This window comes from Zonotrichia leucophrys, chromosome 3, assembly GCF_028769735.1.
Source record: "Zonotrichia leucophrys gambelii isolate GWCS_2022_RI chromosome 3, RI_Zleu_2.0, whole genome shotgun sequence".
NCBI lineage: Eukaryota > Metazoa > Chordata > Aves > Passeriformes > Passerellidae > Zonotrichia > Zonotrichia leucophrys.
In genome coordinates this window covers 39,791,470-39,801,989 of record NC_088172.1, presented here as the reverse complement: position 1 = coordinate 39,801,989, position 10,520 = coordinate 39,791,470, and positions in this window count along the sequence as shown.

Below are 10,520 nucleotides of genomic sequence, written 5' to 3'. Positions count from 1 at the left end.
TAGTGGGACACAGATACATTGCACTGTATATGGTCTCCATATGTGTGTGCCTTGAATTTCAAGCCCAATTATGTGAAACACAGGGAAAAAAAACCCCAAGCATATTTGTTTGTTTAAATTGGGGTGAAAGGAGGATTAGAGGGGAGGGAGAAGTTTACAAACTCAACAAGTTCTGTGAACCCCAGCTGTCAGGAAAAAGAATTCACAATCCTTGAAACCCGTTGCTTTCTGTCATACCTTGCTCCAATATGGAGAAGCCTGGATTAGTTTATGACTGTTTATGGTATGACAGCTACAGAGTGTTTGTGGAAGTATGAAAGCTGTTGCTGAGTATCATAAAAAGAATTAAATAACCAAACTGTTTTCACAGGAGGTTAAAAGGTCTGACATAAATCTTCAAAGGGTAGGTGGAAACTCTGTCCTTAATCTGCCCTGTTGTGCTGAGGTACTGTAGGCAATGCATATGATATACAACATTACCCAGTGCTAGGGGACTTTTATAAAGCCTATGGGCAAAAAGAAGCTGATAAGGGCAAAACTGCATCCTTAGGCTAACATTAGATTTTTCTCCTTTCATGAGCAGATATTGAATAAAAAAGCTTTTAATTTAAAACTAATATTAGACTTTTTAGGTTGCATAAATGCAACTGTGAGCCCTTGTTTCCTGTGGAGGTCTTGCGAGCGTGTGTTTAAGAGAAAAAAAAAAATTGCATAAGAGGAGGGCTGGTGTGTGCACTGGTCTCTCCACCTCTCAGTGATGCCAATTAAGCCTGCTCTCTGCTTGCTGGAGAGCTGAACTTCACCCAGTGAGCTTTCACCATCCATCACCTGCAAGCAGGACTGCAACAGCTGCACAACAGGGCCAGGAGTCCCAGCTGCAAAACACCCCATAGCACTTCTAGAAGCATAGCTAGAGAGCTTCTGTGGGACTCTGTGGTTCCAATTCCTGCTTGGGATAATATTTTTTCCTAAATGCAACAGTAGGACATTGCAGAAAATTAGTTAATGGCTTAAAAAAATGCAAACTAGGTCTTTGGGAATGTTTTTAAGCTGTGCAAGTGTTAAGAACAAACAGAAGTTTATTTATACACCAAGTAACTTGTTAGGATACGAGGCACATTATGATTTAAAGTTTAACAATGACAAAAGATGAAAGTATTCTCATTAGCTAACATTATTCAAACACTGGCAAAAGAAAAACTGAATTTAAAAAAATCATTAAGAAAACATCACTCCCCAGCCAACACTGATGCCAGTTTTTTCTTGCTGGGATTGAGTTTTTATATTGGAATTACAATATAAGCCTCTGAAAATAGGGTTTACAATGGAAACACTGACAGACTCTCTACTGGAGCATGCTACGTGTGCCTTTACAAACATACCAGGCATGATGGTCCTGAGCCAAAAAAGTGCTTCTTGAAAAATGTATTAAAAATTAATTTATTCCTTATGCATGCCTAAGTTAAAATTTCTCTGCATGAGATTTATCAGTTCCCTCAAGGCTCATCTCTATCCATTGCAGACAACAAAAATGTACTCTATGTATGATAAACTGGAACAGCCCAAGCCCTCGCAGGGATAAGTGCAATGCTTTACTGGTGGACAGCGAACTCCGCATGCTGTGTATGTAGGAAAACGTACCTGGAGTACAACCAGGAGTCAGCTGACCTTGATGTAACCTGGTTTGGCCTTCTCTTCCAGCTTTACTGTGCAGCACAGGCAGCCACATGTGCATGGGAGAGCATAAGATGGTCATGTCACAGTGTGGAGTTTAGGTAGGGGCGTGGTGGAGTCCCAGTCCTACTGGCACTCTGCCCAGCCCTGTGGGCACGTGTGGGAGTCCAGTCCTGGGGCAGCAGGGAAGGACATCCATCACAAAGGGATGCCTGCATGACTGGCTGTGCTGTGCTCCTGTGCTCTCTCTCCCCCTCTTCTTCCATCCCCTCTGTGAGAGCACAGCAAGGCAAGAGAAAACTCCTTCCCTGATCAGGGTCCCCCTCTGCCAGCCAGGGAGCACTGGGATTTGGCCGCAGTTGCCGCCACTTCTGCGACTGAAAGAGAGTGCAATTTGAAAATTGGATATGGTCTGCAAATGAAATCCGACATGCAAACAGCTAAGAATGTGGGTTATGTGTGATACCCAGCCCCACATCTGCACACAATTTGCACAATGGATTCCTGTCATTTTCCAGGGCTGAAACAAAACCCCAGTTCAGCAAGCTCCACAACTTTCAAGGTCTGAAATTTTTTAGCAGAGTCTTGCAGTCTGGTTTCCCCTCGGATGGAAATGTTTCTCACTCTAACTCCCCAGCTCCTCTCCTCCAAATGCTGAGCCTGTTCTCAGCCCCAGTCACACATGGCTGAAGATAAGCCTGAGGCGACATCAAGAAGAGGCTGCAACGTTTCTTTAAGGAGCAACTATTAATATATTTCCTGTTAGACACAGAAAATAAGATTAGAGGTGGTTTTGCCACAAAAGCCTTCTGTGAAACGAGGAATAAATGTCATTAATGCCCCCTAATGGGCAAAGTGGTCTCCCACCTGCAGGAGGGTCTGTACCATGCCTTTATTAGATAGTCATACATGATTGATAGTGAAATGAAACCCTTTTCCAAAGAATGAGGAAAAAAGTCTTATGCTGTAAATTCATTTACAATGGATTCACTTACAAAGCGATTGAGCCAATCAAAGACTGAGAAACTGAGTTCAAATTGATTTTATTATATCTATAACTGGGATCACGTTATAAATGTCCACAATGTATACAGCAAGTAAAAACTAAACAAAGCCAATGAAAGAAAATTTTCCCTCACCCTGAAAGGAGTACGTACCCTTTACTTCTTCTTACCAGTTGAAGATGCAAGACAGTACAACACAAGTGGTGTCTCTTAACAGTGGTATCCCTTAAAGTAGCTTTCTTCGTGTGATGTTTACTAAACAGTGACATCTATTGGGGATTAGTATTCCAAAAACTTGGAAAGCAGGAGTCTGTTCAAATTTGACTGACAAAACCACTTGAAATTACCCGTTATAGGGCACAATCCTGAATTAGACGAGAGATGGATGTGATGAACTTGTAGATCTGGTCAATCTCTAGGGCTAGACTGTGTTATTAGGAGACACACTGAATCAGTTGTAGATGGAAAGGTATGGTATGTGAAATTTCTCTCTGGGTTTAAACAAAATACTGGCATTTACCAGTGGGTACTTTCCTTGGGCCTCCAGCAGAGTGTATGTGGCAGTAAAACTTTCCCCATCCTTCTAAAAAATGTAGCATAGTTATATATTTTCCACCATGTGGCAGCTTCAAAAGCCAGGGGTCCAGGTAAGGGACAGTGGCCTGGTGCTCCCCAGGCAGTACTCTTGCCCTTGCCAGGGACAGGGGAGATATCCTGTCTTTCCATCCACATAAAGTAGCCCTTTCTCTCTAGGACCATCAGAATGAAGCTCTGACAAATCAAACAATCTTTAGTGTGCATTTTTTTGAGAAATGGAGTACATAACAGCAAAATCAGCATTGTTGTTCCATTTCTGTGAGGAAACTGGGCTACTCTGCCCCAGCCTCCCTGGAGCCATCTCTGCCCCAGACTGAGACTGTCCATTCCTCAAACTCTCCTCACAGGGAGCTGCTCCAGCCCTCACCAGCCTGGGGGCCCCTCACACCAGCCTGTCCACGTTTTGTATTGAGGGAGCCCCTAAACCAGACACTCTATCAGGCCATGGTCTCACAGTGCAGAGTACAGGGTGTTAATCCAGTCCCTAGATGCATGGATGGACCATGTCTGGTGTCTGCTGGCTTATGAATAGCTCATGATGGCCCAGGGCACCAGAAACTCCCACAGAGCTTCTCCCCCAGCTCAGCCACCCCCAGCTTTCACCCTTGCAGGGTTTTTCCTTCAGAGGTCCAGGAGTTTGCATTGATCCTCCTTGAATTTCACAAGATTGCTGTTGGCTCACCACTCCAGCCTGGCTGGGCCCTGAGGTGGAGAGCTGTGTTGTTGTTGCTCCTGAAATGATTTTTGCTAATCTTGTACATGCCTTGGAATCCCTTCAGCACATTTCTGAAGGCAGCTCCAGAGCCAGATGACTTTTTGAAGTGAAGCTGGCAAGCAGTGCCTGAGAGGCAAGCCAGGCCATTTCCCACAGAAGTTCAGTGGCTGTGCTTTTGATTTATATTGTTATTTTGTAAATGGCACATTTAAAAATTAAAAAAATAAACACCAAGTTAAGCTATGTAGCCTAACACATGCTTAGAAGAAAAGTTAAATGAATGCTGAGAACCTGCAGAACTTAATTTCTGTGGCATGGCCCCAACTTCAGGTTGACCTGGAGTTCTTCAAAAGAAAATATAAATTCATTGCAATGAAATTTTTCTAATGAAAATATATTGGTTTTCTGTAATGACATCCAGAATGGAATTTCTGTGTGGACCAGAAAAAAGGAGCAGCACCTCTGAATAGTCTCTGCCTAGGGCCCACTTTTGGGGGAACAGAGACCAAGACCCATAATCCTGTTGTGCTCCAAACAAGGAACTCCTACCACCCAGTGGGTCCCTAACAGATTTCTCTACTCCAATTTCAAAACAGTTTTTGGAAGACTTTGATTTTATTTCAACAGAGAACAAAAATAAGCTTCCAAACCTCAACCTTTTTTGTTAAACAGAATTTTCCCAGCCAAACCTACAATATATTATTGCTGCTACAAATCCCCCAAGAGCTTCCAGAATAATCAGAAAGGAGTGTTGCATCCAGAGAAACCCCAAATCAAAACCAAAGGGTAGAAAGAAGAGATAAGGCATGTGGGGAGGTCACTGGTTGTGTGGCCACCCCAAACCAACAGAGTCACACAGGGAAGGAGATTGTTCCCATGGTGTGAGTGCCCACAGCAGGAATCCAACCTGGACTGCTAAGGGGGAAGCAGTTTCGAGTTGTGCAACCTCCCACACGCTGTTGCGCACACAGGCGCTGCTCCCCGTGCTCACAGCCATCTGTCTCCTCATCTCCCTTTGCCTGCCTTGGCAGCTACCTCCTTCTCCACATTTCCCCAGCACAAACACAGTAGCCCTCCTCAAACATCCCTGCAGCAGGAGCTGCCACTGCCACTACTGTCCTCCTGATGGCTTGCCAGGAGGAGCTCAGGACAGGTCAGCAGGGCAGAGCAGCGCTCTCCTATGGGAAGGAGGAGAGGCTGTAGATGGGAGTGTGCACAGCCCAGCCCTGCTCAGCTGGGAGGGGAGAAGGGACCCACGGTCTGGCGTGAGGCATAGAGGAAATGGGTTCATTCTTTATCCACCCAGGGATGGCCAGGCACATTGCACTGCCTGTCGTTGGCCCGCCGAAGGTCAGAACTGCGCTGTGCTCGGCATTAAAGGCATTTTGCAAACATGTGTCACCTAGATCCTTTCTCCAAGTACCCTATGCGTGTTTGGGATGTTGCTGACAGGGTGATGGTGGGAGCAGGAGCTCTGGGTCCACACAGACACTCACAAATGTGGGTGTTTAGCGGTCAGAGCATCGCTCCCTCCCTGTTTTGCAGCAGCTTGAGCGTAGCTCCTAGCTCGGGTTCATGAACTTCAGTGTTGATCCTGGGGCTGCTGAGCTGGGCTTCAATCAATGACTGGTGTTTAGTCCACTCCTGCCTTAATTATCTATCTGCAAAATGGGGAAAATACAAATATTTCTCTGTTTTTCAGGATAAACACATTGCAAGATTGTGAAGGTCTGGATGAGGATCAGAAGATAAAAGTTCCTCCTTTCCTATTAAAATGGGTGAAGTTTTTATGGGAAGGGAGACAAACCCTTTGCATTCTGTAGCAGAATAATAGTTTCAGCCTGGAGAAGAAAATCAAAGAGACCTCTGGTGGGAAGCTCTTCCTTTTTGTGAAAGGATTTCACTGTAAGACATAACAGTTTCATATTTTTCCTTAGAATCACTTTTCACAAATAAAAGATAAGCTCTTGGTTGAATGTTCAGCACCAAGCAGCAGATAATGAAGTGGGAATTTCTCACATCCTGATGACACTGAGAAAACAATGCCTTTGTGAAAAAAGAAAGCACTAAAAGAGCAGTTTCACAGCTAGTTGATCTTCCTGCTCCTATCTGAATAACAGTTTTTCTGGCTCTGCAACCCTTTTCCCTCTACCTCTTCCCTCAGACCTGTCTCTGCTCTTCCTTGAGGCTTTTCCTCCAGTCAGGTGTCCAGTAACACATAGGTCAGGGACAGGGTATACACTTCCTCAGCTCTTGTCTCAGAGACAAAAATGAAAAGAGCAGAAACACTAACCAATCCAGAGCTCCTCTGTATTTATAGCAATCATAATTAACATCCTCTTGAGCTGACCTGGAAGCTCCAGGGGTTTCTTTGCCTCTTAAGAGACAGCTTAGGGATATAAGCAGCCCTAGGAAAAGATCCCTGTGGAATTTTTAATTACTCCTACATGGGTCTGGGTCTTCCTCTTCATCTCAATATCCCCAAATATTAAAGGGAAACAACCAGCAGCATGGAGGTGTGAAAAGGGTGCAGATCTCATCTGTTCCCCACAACTGCTCTGCCTGGCACAAGTCCTGCCAACCTCAGAGCACCAGGCTTTCCTCAGGATTTTCTCAGCAGGTTTCCACAGACCCCATGTGCTTGGCCCAGCTTGTGATAAGGTTGCCAGCTATGCAAATACACGCTCTGCATGGTGTTTTAATAATTTGGAAAAAGAAAGGATTCATGCAGAACCTCCTGATCTGACTCAAAGAAACTATTTTTACCCCAGGAAAGAAAATTGTGGTTGTCCACAAAGGTCTGTGAAGGGAACTGCACTCAGTAACCCAAGCTGTGATTACGAGCATTCAGCCAGCAGTTACTTGTGCCTATTTTCCTGATGTAGCAGAAAAATAAAGGCTATTTAGTTTAGTCAGCTACTCCTCTTCTCAGTAAGACTTTAGGCTCCCTCCTAGCCCTGTTCCCCATCCGTCTCTGAGTTTACTTTCTCTTCCAAGAGCTTGGCATCATGAAGTATCCCAGTGATTGAAGGTTGACTGTGAAGGACCAGAATTCCCTACACATTATACCCCTTGTCTCAGAGGGCAATTGGTAATTTTGTTTTTCTTTAATTTGAAAAACATTTATCTAATTGTATCATTACTTTTGTTTATGTGATATTTGAAACCTCCCATTATTAATGTTGTCCAACACATCAGTATAATAGTGCTTCTATTTGCTTGTTTCTCTGCCAGATTTTCATGTTCTCACGCAACGCACTTTCCTCTGGCTGATTATATTTTTGAGTGGGTGTTTTTTTCAAAATCAGCCCAAATCTCATTTCTTGGAACAAAGCTGAAAATAAGGTTTGTTATTTCCTGTATTAAAGTGTTATTTTCTGATACCTCTATAGCATGCAATGTCTTTTTATCCCCTAGCAGGGACTGGAAATTTTCTGGCATCATAACCTTACAATTAATGCAAACCTTTTGCCAGTTAAAGGACAAATATCTATTATAGGCCAAATTTCAGAAAAAAGCATTAAATAAAGATAAGGATTAAGGATATCCATGCAAATATAACATAATAGTGCTTTATTTTCAAGCCTTTATGATAATGTTTTCAGTATATTATTTATATGTGCTATTTTATTAAAGTAATTTGAAAACTTATTTTCCAAATCATCTTTTACACCTTACTGAGTAATTTCTTTAGCATTTTAAAATGCACAAACTTATGCACACAAACACAATAAAAAAGAGCTATAACTACAGCATTGATTAACAATAAATTCATAAATTAAAGTTTATGGGCTAGAGTAGCACAAATAATTATTACAATCAGCATGAAGAGATTTTTAAAAATAACTTTTAAAATAGGAACAGTTGCAATTGTGTTGTTTCCTCTATTGAAAGCAACTATTATTTGCCACTTCTGACACATTGCTGTTTGAATGAGAAATTAGAAATAGTGCCTCTTATTTTTCAGGCTCTGAAGCCACTCAGCTGGGAGGACAAAGAAAAGAAGTGTTCACAAACCAAATTTGCCAGATCTTGATACTGATCCTAGCAGTGTAAGTCTGGAGTAAATCTACTCACTGTCTTCATGGGTATTCTGGAACAGTATAAAGCAAAGTGGTTCGATCTATTGCTATTAACAAGATACAGAAGAACAAAAGGTTAAAAAAATGAAATGGAAGGAAGATAGGCTGCATCACAGTGATCATTGGTTTCTGGGCTGCTAGGGCAGAAGGAAGTCTCAGCCTTTTGAGTCTTGCTGGAGGCTCATGTTTTACTTCAGCAAAAGGAACAAAGCTCTGCTCTAATCAGCTATGACCATTCCTGCATTCCATCACACCAGCTCCACAGATCACACCTTGCAGCCTTTTTTACATCAAAAGTACCAGAATGGTCAGATACCTGCAGCATCTGCAGTCCCTTGCCACTGACCAAACATACCAGAGAGAAGCCAACCCCCAGTAGTTCCGTAAAGGATCATGCATTTTTCCACTTCTACTTTCACCTCATGTTTTGGGTGCCTCCACATCATGTCCTTGTGGCATGGTCCACACAAGCTGCTGATACTGCCAATGTGATGCATAACAAGTTGACTGCATACAGAAATATGGGTTTATACCACATTGCTTTTCTTTTTGTGTGTGTTAAGTCTCATCTCTTCTACGTTTGTGCAAAGGAGGTAATAAAATCAGAGGGGAGGTCTTGGGATGTTCATCATGTGCAGTATAATGTTTCGTTTCAGTATGAAACAGCTGTATAAGGATTATAAAAATGCGATTTGCCAAAAATATTTCAAATATTTGAAAGAGGACTTGGTGTCATTTTCCTTATAAAAATAACCAGTTCCTTCTGTGTTGACTAATGTGATGTACATAAAGTGTTTTGGCAGCTGTACAGACCGAGGTGTTTCAGCTGTTGTTCATATAGACAGATCATTCTAGAGATATACAGATGTGATGCACATTAAAAATGTAGCACTACAAGCTTTTGTAACATTCATAGATGTTTAAAGAGGTGAAGAGCAAAACCTTGACATTCAGATGGCATCATACTGTTTTCGTTGGGGGAGGAATTGTGTTCATAAAGTCAGGAGCAAGGCCTCAGGACCAGTCCTGTGCTAAGCACTGCAGCTGGAGCCCAGGGGAACGTGAGGAAGCCGCAGAACCCTGCACGCCATGCAAGAGAAGTGCATTGTTAATAAAGCTACTGAACACTGATGCCAGGGCTCCATGCTGGATTTCTATTTTATTCAGAATGTCCACGGGGTCCTACATGCCCCTGGGTGCCAAAACATCATGGAGGTATTGGCTGAAACCAGATTCTCCTGTGCCTCCCACACTTCTGCTGAGCAGAAGTACATAATCCCCCATGAGATGAGGCCACCCAGACCTGAGGATGCCCTTGCAGGAGCAGCAGAATGCTGAAGCCTGGAGCACATCTACTGTGCCAGCCACAGGGCAGGAGCCACTTGTCTACTAGCTTGCTGACAATGTTTGTAAGGGATTGCAGAAATCCTGGCAGCAGATCTGACCCAACTGCTTGATGTGCAGAAAAATGGACTCACACACAGCAAACCACATGCACAGTACACTTCTCCTTGTGGAAATGAATCCTCTGAGCCTGTCCATTCTGCTATCCATACACTGCAGAGCTGGATTTGTTAGATTCAATGTATATGAGCTGGAAAACTCATCTGATCATGTGCTGGAAGCCTGACACATCCAGAATATAAACAGGCTAACAGCACACATGCTCTGCATTGCACACAGCCATTTTCTGTCTAATATTTCAGAGAAAAAAATAGGAGCCCTAAGCCACTTTATCATATAATTAGAGAGACCCCAGCTGTGTTCACCAAGCAATCCCTTTGAGACTCAGGGCTCACTAAGCCCTGTGTGTATCATTGTGTTCTTGTTAAGTGTTCAGTCTTACACCAAGACAAAAATAGACTCCTTACATAAAAAAAAAAAAAAAAAAAAAAAAAAAAAAAAAAAAAGATAAACTCAAAGACAAAGAAAGGCAGGACTTACCAGAACCCTAGAAATAATTGATTCATACTCTTTAATAAGTAAAAACATCCATCTGAGCATCCAGGCAAAGGAGGGATATTATTTGGAGCATCTTACACTAAGGCTTAAAATACAGAAAAGAAAATTTATTTTGAGGGGAAAGGTAGGAATGTGAATCACAGGAAAGTCACAGGACTGCATAACAAGAAGATCCCAGTAGGTGGATCTTGCACCGGCTCATTTTTTTATTTTATGAAATAGAATCCCGAGTGGTAAAATTCCATAGATCCTAAATTATCATCACTGAACAGAGGCATGAACCTTCAGATTTTTGATACATATGTGACTTAACACATATCTTTGGATACTCTACTGTATTAAAGTTTTTTGCTGTGCTGTAGTTTGAGTGAGAAGGGGAAGGTTGTGCTACAAAAATGAACCAGCTAACATATTGAAGATAGATTGTTTTGATTTATTACATAAAAATGGCTGGAAAGAGAGAGAACTGAGGTCAGCATACATACC